Source organism: Gopherus flavomarginatus, chromosome 21 (assembly GCF_025201925.1).
Source record: "Gopherus flavomarginatus isolate rGopFla2 chromosome 21, rGopFla2.mat.asm, whole genome shotgun sequence".
Taxonomy (NCBI): domain Eukaryota; kingdom Metazoa; phylum Chordata; order Testudines; family Testudinidae; genus Gopherus; species Gopherus flavomarginatus.
In genome coordinates this window covers 3,099,958-3,123,214 of record NC_066637.1, presented here as the reverse complement: position 1 = coordinate 3,123,214, position 23,257 = coordinate 3,099,958, and the positions used below count along the sequence as shown (strand labels likewise).

General features: G+C 43.3%; 1 protein-coding gene across 1 annotated transcript in view; it reads left to right on the top strand.

Moving 5' to 3' along the window:
* The window catches only part of AJAP1 (adherens junctions associated protein 1), a 125,813-nt gene extending 113,655 nt beyond the window's left edge, over positions 1-12,158 (top strand). The window contains exon 6 of the mRNA XM_050931777.1: positions 12,081-12,158. The gene's annotated coding sequence lies outside the window, so the exon portion shown is untranslated. The remainder of the gene's footprint in view (positions 1-12,080) is intronic.
* Positions 12,159-23,257: the final 11,099 nt, after the last annotated feature.

The following is a 23,257-nucleotide window of genomic DNA, read 5'->3' as shown; positions in this document are numbered from 1 at the left end:
TGATAATTGGCAGTAGTGTAGCAGGCGGGGACATGCTGGATAGCTAGATCAAACCCAAAGTTAAATTTGGCTGTCATCTTTAAATGCGAGGTGTGGGAACAGCTTCACCCCAGTCGCAGCTGCTGATATCTATCCAGGGATTGCTTCTACAGATTGGCTGGTGTCCCGTTGTGTGCACACCTTGACAAATAACTTGTGACTCTTCAAGATAGACTTTAGAAAACAGTTTTCAGAGGCTCCTCCTATCTTTAAAATCTGCCCTCCTCCCATGCCTGAAAGAGGGCATCCCCCATTTCACAAATGACTTATCAAACTCCCAAGGCTTGTAGCTAAATTTTGTAGATAGTGGCATCTGAATCATTTTAGCTGAAGCATCCACCACAAATAGTTAATATGACCTGACATATCTAAAATACCAAATTCTACTCTAGTGATTCTGATGTAAACCTGGAGTAACCAATGAAATAAATGTCAGTGGAGTTACTGTAAATCAAGGTAACTGAAAGCAGCTTTTTTAACCCAAAGCCCCTAAGTCCCCTTTCTAAATTGCCTTCTCAACATTAGGATTATCCAGAGCTACATCTATATTTAGACGTTAGGTACTAGACTCAATTTCTGTATTACATTCAACATTTAATTATTTTAGAAGACAGTGAAAACACTCCTCATATCTAGGCAATGGTGCACATTGCACCCGTGAAACATTGTAACTCATGCAATCACTTGTCTTTCTATTTTACTTTGTCTCCATTTTTAAATGCACCTGTGTTTTTCTAATCTGCTGCTGAGCTCTGGGAGGAAATCTTCCTTGCCCTGCTCCACCGGAACATTTATGGGCTTGACTCAAAGCCCTTAGAAGACATTGGAAAGACTCCCAGTGACTCTGATGGACTTTGATTCGTGCCCTAAATTCTTTTTCTCAGAAGACCCAGCCACTCCGGAGCCACTCTGGTAACATATAGGAGAAGTATAATAGAATTTTGTCAATGTGCATGATGTTATATTTTATCTGCCATTGTGCTGCTCAACATTTAATTGTCTACATCCAGCTTAAGTGTCTCACTGTCCTTCACAGGTTTTATAAAACAATTAATCAGCAAACTTCATCAACTCAGCATTCATTTTCCCTATGAATATTAACCCCCAAAGTAACCTATTACTAACCTCTCTCCACTATGTGCTGCAGCTGTACACTAGCATCATGTTTCATAGAGCACCTAATCAGTTTTTATTCCATGACAAACCTTTTCTCCTGATACTATGGTCATTTACTGCATGAAGGCCAGATTCTGATCCTCTTAAGTTGAGTAAACACCACTTGACTTCAATAAGACTACTCACAGTCAGGCTAGGGGATCAGACATTTTCCCCTTAATAATATTTTATGGGTGACTTCAGCAAAATCCTTCAGAAAATACAAGTAAATTGTGCTCCTGTGTGACATTATCTGCTAACTATTTCAAACAACTCCAAGGCTAGACAGACATGTTAGATTACATATACTTCCCCAAGTACTCCCTCTTTTGTGATTAGTTAGATTCTTCTGCTGTAGCAGGGAGAAGTTTGCTGGTCTGTAATTCCAGGATCTCCCAGAGCTACTTTTTAAAGAACTTCACTCCTAAGCACCACTGAAGTCCCATGTATAGCCTATTAAGCAGGATTTCAGTGGTACATAGTCCTTGTTTCCTGTTCTCTATACAGGGGAGAATTTCACATCAAAGGACTGAAGCACCTTCAACAAACTTCCCTTGGAAATATAACGTATATGTATTCAGTGCTTTGCTTCCACCTCTCCAAAACATTACTGCCATCGGGGCAGATACTGTCAGGCCTTTCTCCAGTCACCAGTGGAGTGTTAACCTATGGCCACGTAACAGCGTGACTTCTACCTCGTACATCAAATTCACTGAGGTGCTATGCTCATCCAGTGTGACATCCCAGACATAATGATGCAAGCACTACATTCACGGAGGAGAGGCTGCAAACATACACTAGATTGCTTTAGTAGTGCAGAGAGATTAATTAATAAGCGTAACTGACTACCCTGTTTTTGATTAATAATTCTACTAATCAGCATTATTATTTCTATATATATACGCCTTATTCTCCTCTAGCTCACATTGGTGTAAATCAGGAGTGACTCCATTGGTGTCAGTGGAGTTACACCAGTAAAGCACCTTAAAATGAGATGAGACTGAGACCCCCCAGCATGGACGCCTCAGAGTCCTACCCCAGTCTGTCAGCATATCACAACTTCCATACAATGAGGGTTAAGCAGTCCTTAGCACCACCTAGTGCACTCAACAGACTGTAGAGGCACTGGTCACAATTAGCGATATACCTAATAAGCAACACCTTTTTTAAGCAAGCAGTTAAACCAAAACTTGCACGATTAATGTGATTTTGGGGTGATTACTTTGGTGCAATCTGTTGATTCAGTATATGGGGGCTTTTGTATTTTACCAGTGTAAACTGTGCAGCCCTCAAAACTTGCCAGCACAGAGAATATGAATTTTCCTTTGTTTTGCTTATGTAGCGTTGACCCTCTTCCAACTATGAAGACTGTGTTTTGTACCTTTACCCGTTGATCTTCTATTTATTTGTATCTGTGGCTGCACTGAGTAGTACTTGTGGGTATTCCAATGTAATCCTAATGGCAGTTTGACATCATAAAATATATTTCAAAGCCCTTATTCCAAAATGTTTGAAGCATTGTTATGTATTTTTGCATCTATGGCATTAGTCTGAACTAGAGTGCAGGAATATACTATAGTAGGGAACGGAGTGAATTTTGTATCCTATATGAGGTAAGCAGGAGGTGCCCAAACTCCCATGGGATAAGCATCTAGCTAAGCATCCACAAGAGAGAATACATTGGACCTCAGGAGACTGAAGTATGATTTCAGAAGCCTTCCATACAGTCTACAAAGGGACAGATTTGGTCACTGTGAGACCAGACAGTGGCAAAACAGAAAACAAAACGACATGCACAAATTTCCCTTATTTGTAAGGACCAACAGCACTTGCACTTTATCAAAAGAATATTCACATCCCTATGCATGCTAAACAAACCAATAAAGGGACCAGCCAGCAGACCCACTGGCAGGAGACATAGAATTCAAAACTGCAAATACGATGGTTCACCTGCAGAATTCTAATGTCCTGGCCTTTTATATGTTCAACTAAAAAACAACAACTTAGGTTGAATTCATTCCTTGTATCTAATGGAAGCCAAAAAAAAAAAGTAGAATTATGTGGTTGTGTGGAATAGATGCTTACCAATTCTTTTTCCCTTAAAGACAACAGGTTCCCCCACACTCTATATCTGATGATAGGAGTCAGTGGGTACATTCTTCTGTTTAGATTTAAGTTATGCCTTCAGCCAGATCTCTCCATGGGAATCCTACAACAGCAGCATGCCATCATCTTTCAATGCATCCCCTTTCTGGTGAACACATAGGCCACATCCAGGGCTGGTGGTAAATGGCATAGTTCTATCGACTTCAGCTGTCGCGAGCAGAACATCTGGCCCCAAATCCTTTAGCAATGAAGAGCCAAATGCTTATGCTGTAGAATTACTTTCCTCATGCGTGTAGCTCCACTGAGTTTAATGGGACTCCTGTGAGAAAATTTACTCAGGTGGCTGTTTGTAGGATCAGGCCTAAGTAAGTATTTTGTATTGCAATCAGAACCAAATCCCCTATCCTGTACATCAAAAGAGAGCACGAAGATCCTGGACATTTTAGTTTTATTTACATTTACTTGGGGTAATAGCTTTTTCCACTCACAGGCAACCAATGTCAGAGCAAGTCTCCTGTAAATATGCCTTATATTTCAAGGGAGATAACGCTTTGCAACAATGTCACGCTATGGAATGTGGGGTATATATTTATTGTGAATAGACTAATAGACACTAAACGTCAACAAGCAACCATGTGTAATACTAAGACTAGCATTCCATCAGAGGATTCTGCTGACACTCAAAACAGAAAGGATGGGCTGCTTTTCAGCAGAACTCCATGACAGAGTTCTGTTGCTGCATACGTGGGATATATAATATAATATGCAAACCTTAGAATGTTTCTTTCTGGAATTGTTTTCGGTTTACGTTCCATGGGCCTGATTCTGCTAGGTTCTAAGCACTTACTGGACCCAGTGAATAGGGCTGATTTCAGTGGGATTGGAGAGAGCTCAGCACCTAGTGGGAGCAGGGCCCATGTTCCCAGAAAGTCATAACAAAGTACTACCAATGTGATGTCACAACAGAATTTATAGATGGACAAGAGGTTTTGAGAGGCAGCACGGCCTAGCTGAATAAGCACAGGGTTGGGAGTCGAAAACTCCTGTCCTAGTCTCAGCTCTGCCAGAGACTTACTGAGTGATTTGGGACAATCCACTTAAACTCTCTGTCTGCCTCTTTTCCTTCTCCTGTAATATGGGGGATAACAACGCTTCCCAAATCTACCTGGCAGGGGTGTTGTGAGCATTAATTATCTTCTGTCTGTATTCTGTTTTGAACATGTTTAGCACAATGTAAGTACTAAGTATTATTATGTCCAATCAGTAGCACTGCACTAGGGAATGCCATGTTGTCTGCTGGTCTGCAGGAATTCTCAAAGACCGTGGCAACATTACAGATAAGACACCTATGGGTTGCAGTGGTATCCAGATATGTACACAACAGGTTGTAAGCCAGAAGTATGTGTATTTCATTACATCATATACCCTGAGTGTGTTATATCCCTAAAAATATACATTTGATTTTTCATCTCAGTGCATTGCAGATAATGCAGTTCAAACAAAGAACTGTGGTGTTTGTCATGCCAGACAATTTCAGTTCACCCCTTTCAGTTTCCATTCAGTTCATTTTATTTGACAAAGAATAAACAAATACACTACAACAATTAAGTTGCTATAGGATTCCAAAATGTGCAGCAATCTACTTTCTCCCTAATGCATGTGACGCTCTCTCAGTAAAGGTAAGAGGTCGGAGTCAGAGGGTTACATACACCAGGAAGCTGCCAGTCCTTTTGCCCTGAAGCTAAACTAGCAACATGAACTTACTCTAATGTTCAGAACAGTTTGGTTCACTTTTTGTACCAAATCCATATCCAGGCCTTTTCCTGCCAATTGTAATAGATGTGAGCTGGGACTGGTTGCATCAGGCAATGTTTGAAGGACCAGAGCCCTCCTTTTTACTTGCTCAGAAAAAGCTCCCATGGACTTCAGTGGGGATTTTCCCCCAGTAAGGGCTGAAGAAAAATTTAGGAAGAACTTCAGGACTTGGGGCCTGTTCTAAAGTTCTCTGAAGTCAATGAGAGTCTTTAGATCAGGATTTTTGATCAAGCCCAAGGCCCTCTTATCTGCTGGTGTTATCTGGAAATAGAAGGCAACTCATGCTTGTATTTCCAGCCTTATTTCCATGCCAGACAGATTCAGACAAGCATCCAGTCTTTTGGCTGCTTACCCAGAACATTGCCAATCACTAGTGGGAGAACACTTAATTCCTTAATTTATTGCAAACTGAATATTTTCAAAAGGTAGCAACTGGTGTTAGCACCACTTGGAAAGATCTTTCAGCAATGGCGAGATTTTGGGTAAATGCTGATGTGGTTTTATTGTCCTCCAGCCAAAGTGAAAAATAATTGTCTTCATTGAGCAGCTTTCTTTACAAATATCCAGATATCTCCTTGTACCTAAAAATGTGGCCACTTCTCCCACCACATCTGTCCAGTTGGCAAAATGGCTCAAACAGTCTGAAATATTATTTTAAAGATTTGTTTCAGTTTACTTCTTTTCCACTGGCAGTTTGTTCTGAAGGAATGCAATGGAGCTAAAAGATTAGTCAAACAGTAAATATTCTACACATTATATATATAATTCACCCATGCCCTTCATATATAATGCAGTTGGAAAAGTCATTCAACCAGGTATGAAATATGCAAGAGATTTGCAAACCAGTAAGAAATCCCTCCCCATTTTAAAAGCCCAACCGGGGTCCAGTTTATATTGCAGAAGTCACATGATGCTTCCTGCACACACTTTTTCTTATTTGCAACATTTGTAGACACATACTTAATATGTGTGGAAAAAATATATCTTGCACAAAACATACGCTAAGGGCACAGTTTTCTGATCAAGATGATTTTAGGTACCCAGGGGATTATCTTTTGTTTGTATCTATTTATTTATTATTAATTATTATTATTATTATTATTGCTTTGTTAGCACATGTGCAACAAAGTTTACAGTTTATCTTCATTTTTACCAAAAAAAAATGTCTAATGTAAGGAATCTTTTACTTGGTAACCACAATTTTACATATGGAATACCTCGTGTTATTTTTCTGCAAAAATTATATACCATTTGTGGATATACACCCACCCAACTACACACACTTACACACACACATTATTTACATGCACACACACACACAAACTTACATACATGTACGTAGTGTATCAGTCTTAACGGGTTTAAACCGTTGTGTCAGTTTAATGTTGTACTATCCTTTTCTAGGCATATCATGGCCATATTACTAATAATAAATGACAATGGGTTTTCAGAGGGAGTTGAATGGCTGTGATTCCATACAGGTGAACTATTTTATCCAAGAGTGTTTTTTAATTTGTTTCTGTATTTCAAAGCTATGTACTTGGAAAGCACTGTATATGCGACCCTATAACAATTTCCCTGTGTATATTTAGTACTCTGATGTTGCTATTAAAAAAACAAGATGAGAAAAACAGTTTTGACTTTAGGTTCCTATGATCACAATTCTTTAAATATTCACAAAAAAACTCTCTTCAGAGATGTTGCAAATAATTTGAGAGCCTACAGAAATGAGTGATGAAGGAGCTGCTGTTGTTTGCCTTATTGTACTCGTGGTGGTAATTTTATTCCCACAATCAAAAGTTAATATATGAGAAAAGTAGCAAACCATTTTTCCCCATTATTCTCAATGTGCTTTGCATCCCTTAATGCTCTTCTGTATGTTTCAAAATATTATCAGTCATTTTGCCAGGGGGTGGGGGGATTAACAAAAGATCCAGGGGAAAAGCCTAGCGAGCACTCAGTGCACCTGCTGAAATCACAGAGTTTAGACAGGCCCAGAGCCCACTGTTAAATCCTTGTATTCTGGATTGCCCAGAAAAGCGCCCCTGAATCTGTGGTGTTTTGCTCCCAGATGCAATATTTGTAATTTGAATGGAAGAAAACACCTGTCCCAGTCTCTGCAGTTTCGCCAATGGCTGTGAGCAGCTTGAAGTTCTCTCTGGCTAAATATCAAGGGGCTGGAGCATCTTCCTAGCAGCAGGCGTTCTGAGTTCTCTGTATGTGCCCGGATCTCAGCTACAGTATGTTTCTGGGAGCTTATGCTGCACAATTTTATTTTTTCAGCAACAGGACCCAGCCTAGAGTGCTGCCAAGAAGCTGAGGCACAAAATTCCTATTCACTTGGTTTTTTAACTCTAAACTAGAGATTGTCTGGACATCACCCTGCATCCTCAGACCGCCAAGCTTTGAGAAATGTGCTCCAGGGTACAGTTCTCCAGTGGGTTGCTGTTTGCCATCTGCAGCCAGCTCCTGTGATATCTTGTCTAGTATTATTTAATAATAGGCTAAGGTTGTTAACTATGTGCATCCAGCTCAGTCCCATTCCTGCTAGGCAAGTTATCACATCACCACTGGGTGGTAATAGCCCCAGGGCTCAAAAGGACACTGAACTTCTCTCTGGCCACCACGAGTGGACATGAGGCATATGGGCGGGGTGCTGTGACTGGAATTTGACCAGCCTTTCCCCGGGATGCCTCCTTCATGTGGATCAGGACATGCCTTGAGCCTGCCAACCTGTGCATCTGGCACTTCTCTGATAAAACTCGCCCTTGCACCCAGGACAGCTAAGATCCATGTCTGTAAGAGGCATGGCTGGCTGACTTTGAGAGGCTGATGGATGGCACAATCTGCCTCTCTGGAACACACTGTCACGCAGACCTACACAAGTGTCTGTGTGGGTGGCAATGCACACTTGGCTCACCGTTGATTCGCGGCTCTCTCCACAGTCTGAGGCTTCAGCAACTTCCCACACAAAATGCTCCCAGCCTGGCTGGTATGCACTAGTACCTTCCTCTACATGGATTCCAGGGCCACTGGTCAGGACAGGACCGTACCCTCTGCATCAGTCGTCTTCTTAGTGTATGCGCAATGTGCCTAAAGTGTCACATGACTAGGATTCATCACCGAATTTGGTCCACTGGTTGGATCATTAGCTTCCCTGGCCCAGGATACTGACGAGGAGTGTGATGTGAACACTGATCCATGCCCCCCCTTGGCATCAGTAAGGGAGACAGAATCTGGCCCTTCAAATGGGGAGTGCAAAGGGGCAGGTCACGATCAGGGCCTGTTCCTGATGGCTCTCGGCAGTGACACAGAGAGGCATGGCCACTGCTTTGAAGAGCTCGCAGGCTAAGGAGGAGCTCGGGGATGTGCCACTAGCCCCGTGTAGCGGTGCCACCTGAGGCATAGCCTAGGGAAGGAGTTGTCCCTTTGAGAACACAGGCCTCTCCTGGTTCCTAGCGGATACTATTTTGCTGCTGGCCTACATCAAGTTACCACACTCCCTGCGCTGTGAAAATGCCAACTGATCCCTTCTGCCCCTCAAGCCAGCTTCATTTGGGCACCTGGGCTGAGAGGAGTCTTACGGAAGGATGTGGAGGAGGCCTTATTAAGAGTGGGCCTCCCTTCTGTAAGGGACAGCCTGGGCGAAGGCTCTACGTGTTTATGAGATGCAGATGGGTGGAGGAAGCTGGCACCACTGGCAGAGCAGAGGGGTTGGGGCAATGTAGTCAGAGACAAGAGCAGAGAGCAAGCGAGGGGAAGAAGCTCAGACTTGAAGCTCCACATTCATTTTATAAGAACACAAGAACGGCCATATTGGGTCAGACCAAGGGTCCATCTAGCCCAGGATCCTGTCTGCCGACAGTGGCCAATGCCAAGTGCCCCAGAGGCAATGAACAGAACAGGGAATAATCAAGTGATCCATCCCCTGTCGCCCATTTCATTCTGTATTTACAGTGTAGATCTCATTCTCACCAGAAGCAAAAAAGAAAGAAAAGAAGAAAAAGGCAGTTCATCCTGTCACGGGTCATCCCTTCTCCACTACAGGGTAGTGCTGTGGGCCCGGATTGCCACAAGAGACTGACTGACAGACTGGCTGAGAATTCACAGTCAAAAAGTTTTTCTGCCAAAAAAATTAGGTTTCATTAAAGAAAAATTCCATAGGAAGTTGTCATTTTTGAATATTTTTCCTAGATTTCAGTGGGAAATGAAGTAAAAGAATTAGTTTTCATTCTGTTTCATGTCCAATTGAATTTTTTGTTTCATTTTGGTTTTCACAAACTGAAAAATGTTGGCAATTTCAAAAAGAGTTGAAGAAAATTAGAGGAAAATGGAAGGGAGAAAAAAACAAACCCTAGAAACAAGTTTTTCTATTGCCGCCAATGGTGAAAAAGAGGAGGAAACAAAAAAATGAAATTTAAAATATTTGTTATTTTAAGAAAACAAAAAAAAGAGAGCGAGAGAATTTCAATTTGAAACAAAATGAAACAAACATTCCATTTAGTTTCATTTAAAAATTTTCCTGCAAAAAAATTAAAATTTAGAATAAAATCATTTATTTCAAAATTTTACATGGAGGAAAAAAAGTAAGTGTTTTCACCAGCTTTATTGACTTGCATGTATAGTAAGTGCACACCCCATATTTGCATGCATACTGGGGCTCTTCTGTATGCTGATTGGATAGCTGCTCACCAACATCACAGGCACAAATATTTGTGTGTCAAAACCTGCTTGCACACATGACTACCATCAGCAAGCAAAAACATGAGACTAGTGAACACAGCAAGCTGCATACACACATTTTGTGCCTGCATTTGAAAAGCTAAAGGCATAAGCCCATGTGACGCATCCTTTTTCTTTGTGACTGTCTTTCTCTCGGAAGCAACCCAAAGTGTGGAATGGGCAGTGCCAGACTTGGCAAAGGTAAGGCTGCAATTTCATTCTGTAGCAGGATTATTAATAGTCTCATCAATTACAGCCGTGTGCTGCATCCTGCAGCAGCCTGAGAACTGCAGTAATTTATGCAGCTCCCCTCATGAATGGTTTCTTTCTGCTCACGCTGAATATCTGTAGTTTACACAATACCGTACAAATTGTCTTTTCCTGTTTTCCTAGCAGTTTTTACTTTCTTTCAGAGTTGTGCATTCCTCAGATGAATGACCGAGAAATAACCTCCTATTCAAAAGGGGGGAAAAGAGCCTTATTAATCCCCTAAAGGCATAATAACTTCAGCCAGATTGATGAATGAGGCTCATCACTGTCGTCAACAAGCAGAAACAATAGGACCATTTTGGTCATTCTAACGAATTAAAACAAAAGGCAACAAAAAAGCCTGGACACAATTAAAATAAACTCATTTACTAACAATAAGAGCTGAAGATGGTCTTTTTGCAGTGGACCTTAGGGAAACAGTCCAATTCTTATAGTCATGTGAGACCTCACAAAGGCTGGAAGGTGCTGATCTTTCCTGAAAGGGAGAGTTCTCAAATTGCTACAGTTAGAGGCAGACAAGATCTATCAAGGCGTTTAGCCTTTCTCCGCCTGGATAATCCTGGACTGTCCCCACAAAATACTCTCTTGTATCCTGCCTTCCCTGACGCCCAGTGGGGCCAGTTATGGCTCTATGTAAGACCCATGGAAATAATTCAACAGGACAAGCCCAGCTGTGGGAACTTAACCATCCGAGCACCTGGGCAGCAGCATAGGGAAGTGCCCACAGCACCCTGAGTGCAGAGGGGCATGGACAGGCTAAAGGAGACATTAAGGAGGACGATGTAAGGAGCAGTCCCATTAAATGCATGGGGGCGGGAGGGCAGGCTGACCCTTCTGCTAAGAACTTTGGGTTCAAATAACTTTGGGGTCAATAATGTTTCCAGAAAAACACACACACACTGTTCAACACAGATAGTTCAGTAAATAGATGTTTTGACCATGCACAGCCTTTCCCAGCAAATTCCAAGTCCTGGTCCCTATTATCTCCATGAAGCTGCAAGAGGACAGCATAACTAGGGAGTCGAAAGCTGTTCTACTCCTTATAAGTCCCTTTGCAATTACCATGGAGAAACTGCGTGTGCTCCCTTGGCCGCACATTAACGAAGCATGTTGCAGAATTAAACTAGCTCATTTAGTGGCAGAGATAGACCAGTTACAAAGTAAAAGCTAAGTGATAACATTTGAACTCAGGGATCTTGCGTACAAAAGTTGAGTGCTGCTGCTTGAGTCAAGGACACGTCTCTGCTCTCAGCCTGTAGTGTTGCTACCCTCTGAATCTGAAATTAAAGCACCTCATAATGTGCTACTTCATTACATGTGGTGTCACGAGATCTTCATGCTTGAGCAAGGCACTTGTAGTGTCTCAGATGTCCCCTGTCAGCATGACACTGAATTAAGTAAATCACAGCAAACAGCATAGCTGCCCTGCCACTGGTGGGCCAGGACTAAAAGCAGCATTGCAATCCAAGCACATTGACAGTATTTTCATGCGTTTCACCGGGTTGTTTTTCAGCACATGTGCTGTGCAGACAAATCTCCCACTGTTATGGATGAGCCCATGCAATCCATCAGGTCTTCTTCCCCTTGTATAACATGGGACTCCGTCGCTCCCTGGAGTCCTTTTGGGAGGGGTTAAAGGACCTGAAACAGGGAAGTCACTTAAAATTTCATAGGACGGTTATCAAGTTAATTGAACATCATTAAAGATGTTTTAAATAAACAACTATGCAATAAGATAAGTATCTATTCTATAACCGCTTAACCTAGATACACATTATACATAGAAAGTGGATATTTATTGCAAGTTGATGTATATTTTACTGTTAAAGAGATATTTATTATACGCAAATTGAGGATGAAATGGATAATAATAACTGAGATTTGTGTTTTTCGTTTCTTGCCTTTAGACTGAACCTATTTTGACTGTTTTGCAGCTGCACTCTGACTGGCTCATGCAATCTTTGTTTGCCCAGATCATTAAAACCACAGCCCACCAAGGGTCACAGCAAGACACCCCTGCTCCATCATGTTCCTGCCTCCTATGATATCACTGCAGACCTCATTTGGGTGACACCTGAGGAGACACTGATCATTTGAGCATCCAGATGTCAAATCAGAGTATGAGCATCCGAGGTGGTGCTAGGGACGGTTCAGTAACCCACTCCGGGTTTCTCCTGATCCTGTCCCATTGCCAAGATGCTGAGAGAATCCTCTGAGCTCCATGTGTTCTTGGTTCTTCATTATGTCTAGATGAGGAACAAAATTCCCTTTTTAGCTGGGATGTCTGCAAACACGGCTACCTCTGTGGGATTAGAAAAGAGCTGCACAAAGCCAGTGAGCTTTGAGAGGACAAACTGTCATACATGGAAACCCAGCATGTCTGGAGAGTGGAGCCCAGCCAGAAAGCAGAACTGCGTATGTGCAGAGAGCATATTTCCTAAACACATCCATGTGTAGAAGGTATGTTGCATCCTGATAGTGCTCTCTCCTGTTCATCATCCTGGAAGGCAATTCTAAAGACAGTCCAACAGCATCCCTAATCTATTTTGAAAACAAATGGATGCACCGTGTGAGTCCTGGCTTTATTGTTCTCAGGATGCACAGTAGCAAGTCAATTTCTTTGGTTCAAATCAAATGTTTGGATCAGTTGTTCTGAAGATTGTTACTGAACATCATCCTAGACCCTCCTTTTCGTCAGCTGTTTAATTTTTTTCCCCAGGAAGGCATTGCTTATTGCTCACATGAAAGATAAATGAGAACCGCTGCATCCAGTTTTGGTGTCTGAAGAATTAAATAATTAGAGCCTCTAAGAGCTTTTATGTCAGCCAAATATCTTACATATCTATGGCTGTCTCAGGCCAGCACACACACACAGTGGAACCAAAGAAACACTAAGGTCCCCCAAAAATTCAATTTTAAAATCAAAGGAACATAAGAACATGCTTTAGTGCTGTGGTGGAAGAGGGTTAAAGCCAGTACATAGCAGGTATTTGAGCCTGGGCCACTTCTGGTACTAATCCACTAATCAACCCAGGAATATGTGCGTTCATGCATTTCTACTCATCCTTGCACCAACAAAATATCCTCCCGGACACTGAAGCTTGTTTGCACAAGAAAAGCAGCACCGCATTGGAGCATGGCAGATCACACTGCAATTTGGATTTCACAAGCATGTTCCCAATGAAAATGTTCCTCATTATCTGCCCAGGTTCACTCTTTACCCAAGCTGTGCCATGATACTGGCCACTTTCAAAGCACAGCATGGCTTTGCCTGTCCTGATAAGGATGGCTCCTTGCAGCACCAGTAGTGGCTGTTTGGAGCTTAGCGTCAGTTTGCCCAAGGGATGTGAATCAAATGGCCTAGTAACTTCTGGATAAAAGCTTCTTCTTCTTTTTTTTTAATTTTAAAGGCCACCTGCAAGTGCTATTCTGACTGATTAGCTTTTTTGCCTCTCAACTTTCCTTGCTTGCTATCTGCCTTCTGCACACTGCAGCCTGTGGCAACATAGGCTGAGTAACCAAACTAGAAAGCTCCTGTATGCTTCACTGCAAGAAGAGCTGTGCTAATGTCAGCCAATGATACAGATGCATTTGTTGACTTAACACTGTGATCCCACTAATTCCTTCCATCTGTTTTTTTTCCTGCTCTGAGGGGCTATCCCTCTGAGAAGTGACCCATTTGCCTGCTGTGTTGCAATCTATAAACTCGCTCACCATAAAGCACGGTGATAAATGCTGTAGTAGACCAGCAGCATGATTTAGCAGCATGGATGCAGTGAAGAGATGATATTTCAATAATTGCTGCACTCCGTTGGCCTGTGGCTGCTGCCAAGCTGCCCTCACAGAGCAAAGCAGGAATCCATGCTGGGACTCTGAGAAGCTCCAGTCGTGTTAATTCGGTTGCATTCCTGCTTCATTAATGATGCAAAGATATGTTGGAGACAGACTACCTTGTTTTACTGCAGCTCTGCACTATGATTGTTCCCATTATGTTCACAGCACCACAAACTCTTGGCAAAGCGAACTGTCCTGTGCACCATGCCATGTCATCAGACACCCTGCATGCTGAAAGCCTTTTTTCCTTTAATTTTACATGTCTAATAAATTATGTGCCAGATCTCAGCTGGTGGAAATCAGTCAGCAGAGCTAGGCTGATTTCACTGGAGCTGGAATGATTTACACCAGCTGAGGATCTGGCTCTGTTTGTTTTGAGAACCCTTTACTGGCTCACTGCCAGTCCCTGCTGATACTTTCAGCCAGTGATCAGCAGGGCTGTGGAGGTGGGAACACCTTCTACTCTGCAGACTGATATAAAAGAGATGCTTTTTAATTTTCATAGACATTAAAGCTGAGTCTTTCCTTACCATCAAGGAAATGTTGGAGTGATTTGGATATGCAGAGGTAGCAAAGGAAAGAAAGGAAAAAAGAAAAAAAAGTTGGAACAACATGAATGTTTATCCTCTCCTGTGCCAAACATGACACCCAATGGCACGTGGAAAGTGGAGCTGGATATTGTGGATATTACACGTCCTGATTTGTCAACACCCTGTTAGATAGGGAAGAAGTGAGGGGCAAAACGAGATGCTCATTTTTGGACCACTTTCATCACCATGATGATGTGTACAGGCTAACAGAATGAGCCTAAACATGACTCTGTGTATCTCAATCAGGGCAGCACTGTACAGTGATATGCAAGTGAAATTTCAGAGTATGAAATACTGTGCTGGAATTTATTCCATTCCTGGCTATTTATCATACCAGGAAACGTATTTAGCAGCTTGAGTTGTTGTGAGTGTCATTTCTGTAAGAGCAAATGAAAAATATTATTCTGAGCTCTGCGATACAGGAGATAAGATATTATGGAATTTGATGCTGGAGATGAATGGCTGGAGCAATATTGTGTTCTGTGCTCTTCTATATTTGAATGTGTTTCATACAGAATACAGCTTCTCTAATGGACTTAGGCAATCAATAACTCTGCAAGAGAAAAGCAGCAGATGTGTCACCATTTTATTATCAGCAGCTTTATATTTATGTCCCAGTAAAGATCACAGTCCTGAAGCCACCACAGTTCCTACAAAACTAGACAGGCCTTAGTTACTGGTCCAAGAATCCCTTGGACGACCGGTGCCTTTCTGCTACATTCCTGAATAATGTACATGATCTATCTAAGGTTCTTCTATGACGCCCATTACTGCAGGACCTGCGCACTTCTCAGTCTTTAAGGTCTATATCTTCACAGCCTGCCTATGAGGCAGAGTGGTGCTGTTATCCCCACTGTATAGACGGGGAGACACAAGGCTTGGCTATACGAGCAATTAGACTGCAGCAAGCTGTTGACCCACACTAGCCTGCCATGGTCTGTGGATGCCCATTGACCTTTCAATGAGGTGCTTTGAGCTAGCGTTGCCAGTGTGCCCGCCGGCATGAGACTGCAGTCGACTAGCGGGCAGAGACCGTCATATCCCAGCTTCCCACAGTCTCACTGTTTGTGCCAACAAGGCCTAAGTGACTCCCCCAAGGTCACACAGGAAGTCTGTGGAGGAGCAGCAACTTGAACCCAGGTTTCCCATGCGCTAGGCTAGTGCCCAAACCGCTGGGACTATCCTTCCTCAGGAGAGCCCTGTCTCTGCGGGACAGACAGTCACACGGCCCTCATTACTCCGACTTTGGCTTCCAGGCACAGACCACCAGCACAAGAGATAAGCGTTGCCTGGCTTGTGCTGATCCATCTCTCCCCACAGCAGCTGTCCCCCAGGGACCCTGGACACATCGCACACAGCACCCCAGGGCAGCCACATTCCAGTGTTCTCTACCTGGGCCAGGCTGGAAACAGAACCAGAGAGGGAAAAGGCTTTTTCTCCCATTCCCAATCCCCCTGAGCCAGTCTGTCCTCCTCTTGCAGTTTTTAATATCTATGGGCCATATGCTCTGCCTCCTCGCTTGGCAGAGCGCTTGGCGTACGTAGCTGTGCGGGTGGGCAGCACATCGAAGCAACATCTTCTGTCTTGACAAGTTGGTGCCTTGTGGTTCAGAAGGAAGGGGGATGGGGGGAGCCAGGAGAGACAGACACAGATTAATGCAGCAGCCACCCTTCGTTTACAGAGGGAGTGGGGCACGCTGTGCAGTGCTCGGGGAGAGCTGCGCTTGCCACACAGGACAGGGCTGCACTGCAAGACCCTCGTGGAGTCTGAGATACTTGGCCTCAGCAATAAGCTGAAGGGAGAAGGGAGCCCAGGAAGTATGACTACAGCACAAATGGCCCAGCTTCAGCATCTCCATGTGACTGGTCTGGAGGGGATCTTCCCAGCTGTTTGTACAACATCTGTGCTGCTAGCCCAGGAGAGAGAGTTTGGTGAAACAGCCCGTAGACGTGCCCCACCAGGCCAGGGTGGAGGCAAGCGCAGGGGGTGGGAAAGATCTGGCCCCTGCTGCAATCAAACCATAAAGCACAAGCGTTAGTCTCCTGGCACTGCAGGCAGGAAGGCAGTGCTCATCGACCCCTGCAAACTGCAAAGCCAGGCCACAGCCACGTCCCTGGGGGTGGCAGGGAATGGCAGGGCATGGACCCAGCGTTCAGGCCCTGCCATTGTCCAGTGCAGGGCAGGGGATTTTTGGGACTCTTACAATGGATGCTGGAATAGAATCAGGAAATAAAGTGTTTGCCTTGGAGAAAGCTCAGCAGGCCGTGTCTGCCCTAAGAAAGGGAGGTGAGGCCCAAGGGCACAATGAGCAGTTATTCCTCCCAGGCCAGGGCATCCTTCACCCAGGTGACCCATTTCCACGTGCCGTCTGCAGGGCTGGGGAGGAGTACGCACATGTACAGTCACCCATCTGCCGAGTGGTAGCGGATGTCAGGCCCTGAAGTTGGTTACCTGTTGTCAGAGAAATCAGGGATGCAGGGGCTGGGTATATTCCTAGTGCGCACAAGGCCTGGAACAGAGGTGATCAGCTGTCACACAGAAGCATTCCCTTTAGCCAAGTGCTATTGCCCGGCTCCCAGGGACTAACTCTGTACCAAGAATTGACTCTACTCAGAGGGATTACGGCAGAGAGCAGACTCTTTATGCGAATGCCAGCCTCCCTTCCAGGTGTGCCTGCCTAATGCTCCATTGCTTACCCAGAAGTGGCCCAGCCCAGAAACCAAAGGCAGTTCCCTTGATGGAAACGCCCTCTTCCCCCACCAGGCCTTGGGTTTAACCACAGCGCAGTTCCCTAACACCTTCTCCTCTTATGGTGACAGCAGGAATGAGTTTCACTGGCTTCAGCCCCTGGGTATCTGCACTTTTTGTGATGCATCCTCCTTCTACACCCCATTGTCTACACCCAGATCCACATAGCTCGCTGCTCACAGCACAACCTATAAACATTTCCAGTCAAAGTATACACTTACCACAATTCTGCGCACTGGCCTAGTGAGATTGCTTTTCACTGTCAATGTTAATAGGCCATTGTAAGATTCTCTCTTTGAACCAGCTTCTCTGGCTGTGCTTTTCAAACCCATCATAGATCAGCTATGAGGACAAGAAATTTGCCGCCTATTAATAAGAGCTGGCATTTCTTGGATGCATGGTCAGTAAGTGACAGGAATACTCATGCAGCTACCCCTTTCATCCAAAGATCTCCAAGTGCTTAACAAGCATTAATTAATTACAACCCAAAACAATCTCATGGGGCCAGAATTATCTCCATTGTTCAGGTGAGAACCAAGGCACAGAGTCATTAAGTGACTCACTCAAGGTCTTGCAGGGAGTTAGTGGCCAAGCCAAGCATGGACCCCCCCAGGACTCCTGACCATGTATCCCTAGTACTAGACTACACTAGCTCCCATAAAAGGCATTACAGCAAGTCCTAGCTCACACAACTGGAGGAATAGAGTGGAAAATAAAGCTTTACTATATTGATGCATTATTCTTCTAAACATCAGCGCTAACCATTATCCACGCTTAATGATTGTAATTATACTAGAGAGAAGTAATTGCCAGAGGTATTTTAAGCATCAGTCAACATACTATTTTGAAAAAGGAGTTTCTGATTTTTCCAGGAGCAGGTATTAACCGCCCACATGTAACTACATATGCTTCAAATATACCTAATTTGGCCTCTTTGCCTTTAGCAAACATAAAAAGCATTTTATCTGGAGTGGTGATGGAGTTGCTCATATCATGCAATATGTGCTCAGATTGTGCAATTATGTGTCCCATTATCCTCTCATGTCAAGCAAGAAGGATGTCAGCAGAGGAATTTTTGCAGCTGCAAATGCCACACAACCGTCTCAGTGCCATATGTAAGCTGTCATCCTGCGCTCGTCTGCACTGAATTCTGACCCAGCCACGATGGAGTCTGGCAGCAGCACAAGCTGTTAACTAGCACAGAGCTTAGGCATTAGTAGACGGTACCCATTACCCACTCGGTGCCAAGGTCATTCGGCTAGCTGATTTAGGTGGCAGTCTTCCTCACTCCTGGGCGTCAGGCTTTGTTTGGAGCAACAAAAGACAGTGAAACACTCAGTTCTGGGCAAAACACCACTCAAAGAAATGTGGACGATCAATATGAAGTAATGTAAAATTGATTCAAATTTGGCTTATTTGTTTGTTTTTTTTCCTGAAAACTTAATTTATTTTCTCCTGCACTTAGTGAGATAATGGCCTGTATGTCTCTCCATCAAGTCTCTCCACTTGTGCTTAGCTGTATTTAAACTAAAATACTGTGTTTCCTTGATACAGAATGCAGAGATTATACAAGATGATCACCTGTTCTGTTCATTCCCTCTGGGGCACCTGGCATTGGCCACTGTCAGAGCACAGGACACTGGGCTAGATGGACCTTTGGTCTGATCCATTATGGCCGTTCTTATGTTCATATGTTTTTAAGATACAATTAATATATGATTGCCACCTAGTGGTGAATAAATGACACTACACTTTTAAATTAAGGTGTTAACTGCTCTTAATAAAGTTGTTTGTTCCAAAAACTAGTCATGGAAATAATCAGATGATCTAGTAATGTAGTGATTAGGGCACTACTAGCCAGGGCTGGAATCAGGCCAGCAAACCAGGACCTAGAATTGAAAAATTCTTTTCGATTTAACAATGCGCTGAGCCATCCAACTCTCCAGTATTGCGTCCATCAAGGGTTCAAAAATAACAAGTCAAGCTCCCCATATAATGTGATTGGCTTTAAAATCATGAGTTAAAAAAATAATACAAATTGAGGGTGTCTCTGATGGGCCTACTAGTTACTGAGATGTCAGGATATAGATTATTAGGGTTGGAAGGGACCTCAGGAGATCATCTAGTCCAACCCCCTGCTCATGTTTGTGTCTTGGTTTCAAGCTTTTCTCTGCAATCATGAGGCTTTAAGAAAAAAAACATCTAACAGCAGAAGACGGGATAAAATTGTGAGAGAGAGCAACATGGAGTGCACCTGGCTGTCCATTTTCTCTGTACCCTTAGTAATATATTTGAGGAAGCTTGGCAGGGTACAGAGTGATTTAATGATGTTAAAATAATTTAAGCTTGTTACTGAGATTTCTGTGGCTCTCTGGCTGGATGTTACAAATTGTCTATATAGTTTTGGATCATTCTTAACTCATCCAGGAAAGGCATCAGGACTCAGAACTGAAGCAACAGAAGGTGCTTCTGTTCACTAGATACTGCACATGTGCTAAATTGAGCAGTATTTCTTACTAAAAGTTTTAGTACATCATCTGAGCTGATGGGTCTTAGATCCAAGATCTCCATGTGTCCTATTCTTTTCAAATGTCATTAGTTGTATAGTAAAACATACAGTCCCATGAAGACATCAGCGGATCTGATATGTAATAGACTCTCTGTCAGCCTTGCTTCCACTTAAATAACATCTTTGGAGAAGATATATGTAGTGCTGTGTTAGCTAGCTGGTGGCCAGATGTTGGAGTCAACGCAATCAAGAAGGGATGCCCCATCCCTTGACCACACCTTCTCTGTATGTCCAGCATGTTATTGCAGATGAGACTTGACTTGCAACGCCAGAGACCCCAGGCAGAAGTTGCACTGGAGGTGAGTTCCTCCGAGCTGATCTCTTTGGGTCTATGCTGCAGTTGCCTCTGCTGGAAGTTGTTCTATGCATGGGTTAAATGTGGTGACATTTGATTGCTAACTCTGTGAGCTCTAGGACTTCCAAAAAAGGTGATACACACAAAAGGTCATTTCTTTTCCTATCTCTGGAAGGCAAAAGGCAGTTTTATCATTGCTTAAGGACACCAGACTTAGCAGCCAGTTCAAGGGGACTCTTCTAAGTGCTGAGCCTCCTGGTAAAAGCTCTGATCTGGAAAAGGAAAGTCTGATCTAGGAATGGAGTGCTTCTCCATTCTCATTGTACTGTGTTACTGAATGCACCCTTGAATCAGGGGATATGACACAACCCCCGTTAAGAAGAGTAAAACCAGACACTTTAACATTAATAGGCTTAGCACAATTATCTGGAATAAACCTCAAAAGCACCAGCAAGGGAGTTGTGTGTGCAATTTAATTTCCTCCACTAATGTCAATGTGATTTTGTGCTGCATCCCTTGCCTCCACTTTGAAAATTGACTTTACACTGATGGAGACTGGGGGATGGATCCTCAGCTGGTGTACATGGGCCAAAGTCCAATGGATTTAATGGAACAATGCACAGTTATACCTGCTGTGAGAGAATACATACGCAGGTTTAGAATGTTTATCTGACGTAAATGCCTATAATAATTCCCATCTGAGGCACTCAAAGTGTCTCGTGAGCACTTGGCTTAAGAAGCAAGGCTCCTTTTTCTATGTATGTTGTTCATATTAAGGAACGTGCACTCCTGGTGAATAGCTAACATTGCAAAAGCTCTTTACTACTTCAAGGCAATTGCTGGTAATAAGCAGTTTCAAGCTGCAAAATCTCTCAGTAAAGTGTTGAATTATGGAAGAAATTCATTTAGGAGAAGGAATTCTGAAAGAGCAACAGCTAAAGACAATTTTGGGAGGGAAATAATAATTATAATAATCATAAAAAACCACCTGCAGCCTCTGCAGTTGAGTTCTTTATCATACTCAGTGGCTACATGCAAAATCCATCTGGCCTGCTCTGTCTGTCTATCTGGGGTATTTCGGAACATAGGACTGGAAGCCACTTCCTGGATCATCGACTCCAGTTCCATGCTATCACAGGAACCCCATCAGATAATCCACTTCAAAATTTTATCAAGCTCCTGTGCACAATTACAGTAGTTAGGTTGTTTGCTCTCATTACTTATACTGGGAGGCTGTTCTGGAACCTCACTCGTCAGATGCTTAGAAACTTCTTCTCGTTTTCAGCCTGCATTTATTCATGGCCCAGATAGTCCATTTGTTCTTGTGGCAGCATTGTCCTTTAACTTAAATAGCTCTTGATAGCGAACAATTTACAGAGAGTATTTGCAGTGCCAGTCACCATATCACTGTATCTTGGCAATGACATAGTAATTCCCCTCTCTGATTTGCAGGTCTGTGTTGCAGTGTCCTCTCCTAATTCCACATGAGAAGCATCAAGGCAATGCAAATCTAGAGATTTTCAGATGCAGAATATGACAACTACATTGCAGCAAACAGAGCTGCCGTGCATAGCAAGGAGAATAAACTGGCCCTAAATTAGCAGTGTTATCCACAACCAAACTTTTGTCAAAAGACATTAGAACTTACCTTGCATTGCTAGGTGTTTGGAGCTGATGATTTATTTGTGGAATTCCTAGAGGATGGGAAGGCATGCACAGGCCAGTGAGCTGCAGACCAAGGCAACAGTATGTCACAAGGTATTTACTCAATGATAATACATACCAGAGCAAAAATCATAAAGGGAGTAGGGGCCAAATACCATCCCTATATGGCAACTTAGTGAGCTTTTAGAACAGAACACCTGTCACTTAGAGGAGAGGATTTTTCTCTAGCTTTCTTCTCCCCAAACAAATCCCCGTCCAAAGCTTCTGATGCTCGTTTTGTGAGGTTGCACTTGTGAGCAAAGGTTCTACCAACAAATATGAGGATTATAGATGTAGGAGCCAAATTTAGGACTCACCTCACTCACAGAAACAGGTGCATTGACTTCACCAGTCCTACTCATGTCAACTAGGTGGTCTTGACCTGACTATGGGCTAACAGAGCAATGGATCCAGTCCACCAAACAGATAAGCTTTTTGTGCCTATGTTTATAGATTTTAAGTCAGACAGGACCATAAAATCACCTAGTCTGACTTCTTGTGTAACACCGGCCAGAGAATTTCACCCAGTTACTCCCTATCTCGAGCCTAATAACTTGTGTTTGACTAAATCAGGTCTTCCAGAAAGGCAGCCTGTCTTCAAGTTTTCATTACAGGTAGACAGAATGATTGACAGTGTAAATTATTTTCTTATACCAGCGGTGGAAAAGAGGGTGTCAGGTGGAAGAGAAGAGAATTCAGCAGAGCTGAGAAACTTGGCTATATTCAGAGGTACTTTCCCATCCCTTGTTTGGTACAGCTAGTTCAAAAGCTAGACTGGTTGACTTAGAGGTCCAGGATTGGGTCCATAAGCACTACATATCTCCTTTGCAGGGACAAAAAGACAAAAGCTAAAAGTCCAAGCAAAATCATTCTCCTCCCTAAAATGGTCTCTCTGGACCAGTGGCTTCCAAATTTGGGTTTGCTTAATACAGCCACTCCCAGGGAGAGTATGAGGAGGGAAAATGGAAAAGGAGGTGGAAGAGCATATAAATGATTTGAGATGTTTCCTTGAAACATGAGCATTGCTATTCAGCTGTGATTTATTAAAATGAAGGCTCAGGAAGTGCGTATGAATGGGATTAGCAAGGTTGCAAGTGCCATGTTGATTTAAGATCCAGTGGTGGTTCTACTGAGGGTGACGTGATCTGATCTCACAGGCTCCGACCAGCTCAGAGTTCTACCATAATGAAATTCTCTCTGTATTTTTAGATCTGTTTATACTGTAGAGATACTATTAACTGAAAGGCGCAATCACAGAACTCGCATTTATCTTAGTCTCATGTCAGGCTTTCACTAGGCCACATTTTGGGGGCTTGCTGGCTTTGTCCCATACAGAGATTGAAGCGCGAGTGATGAGTGTCTGAGGATGTGAAATACATGCAGCAATGTGAATGGCACACTGAGCAATCT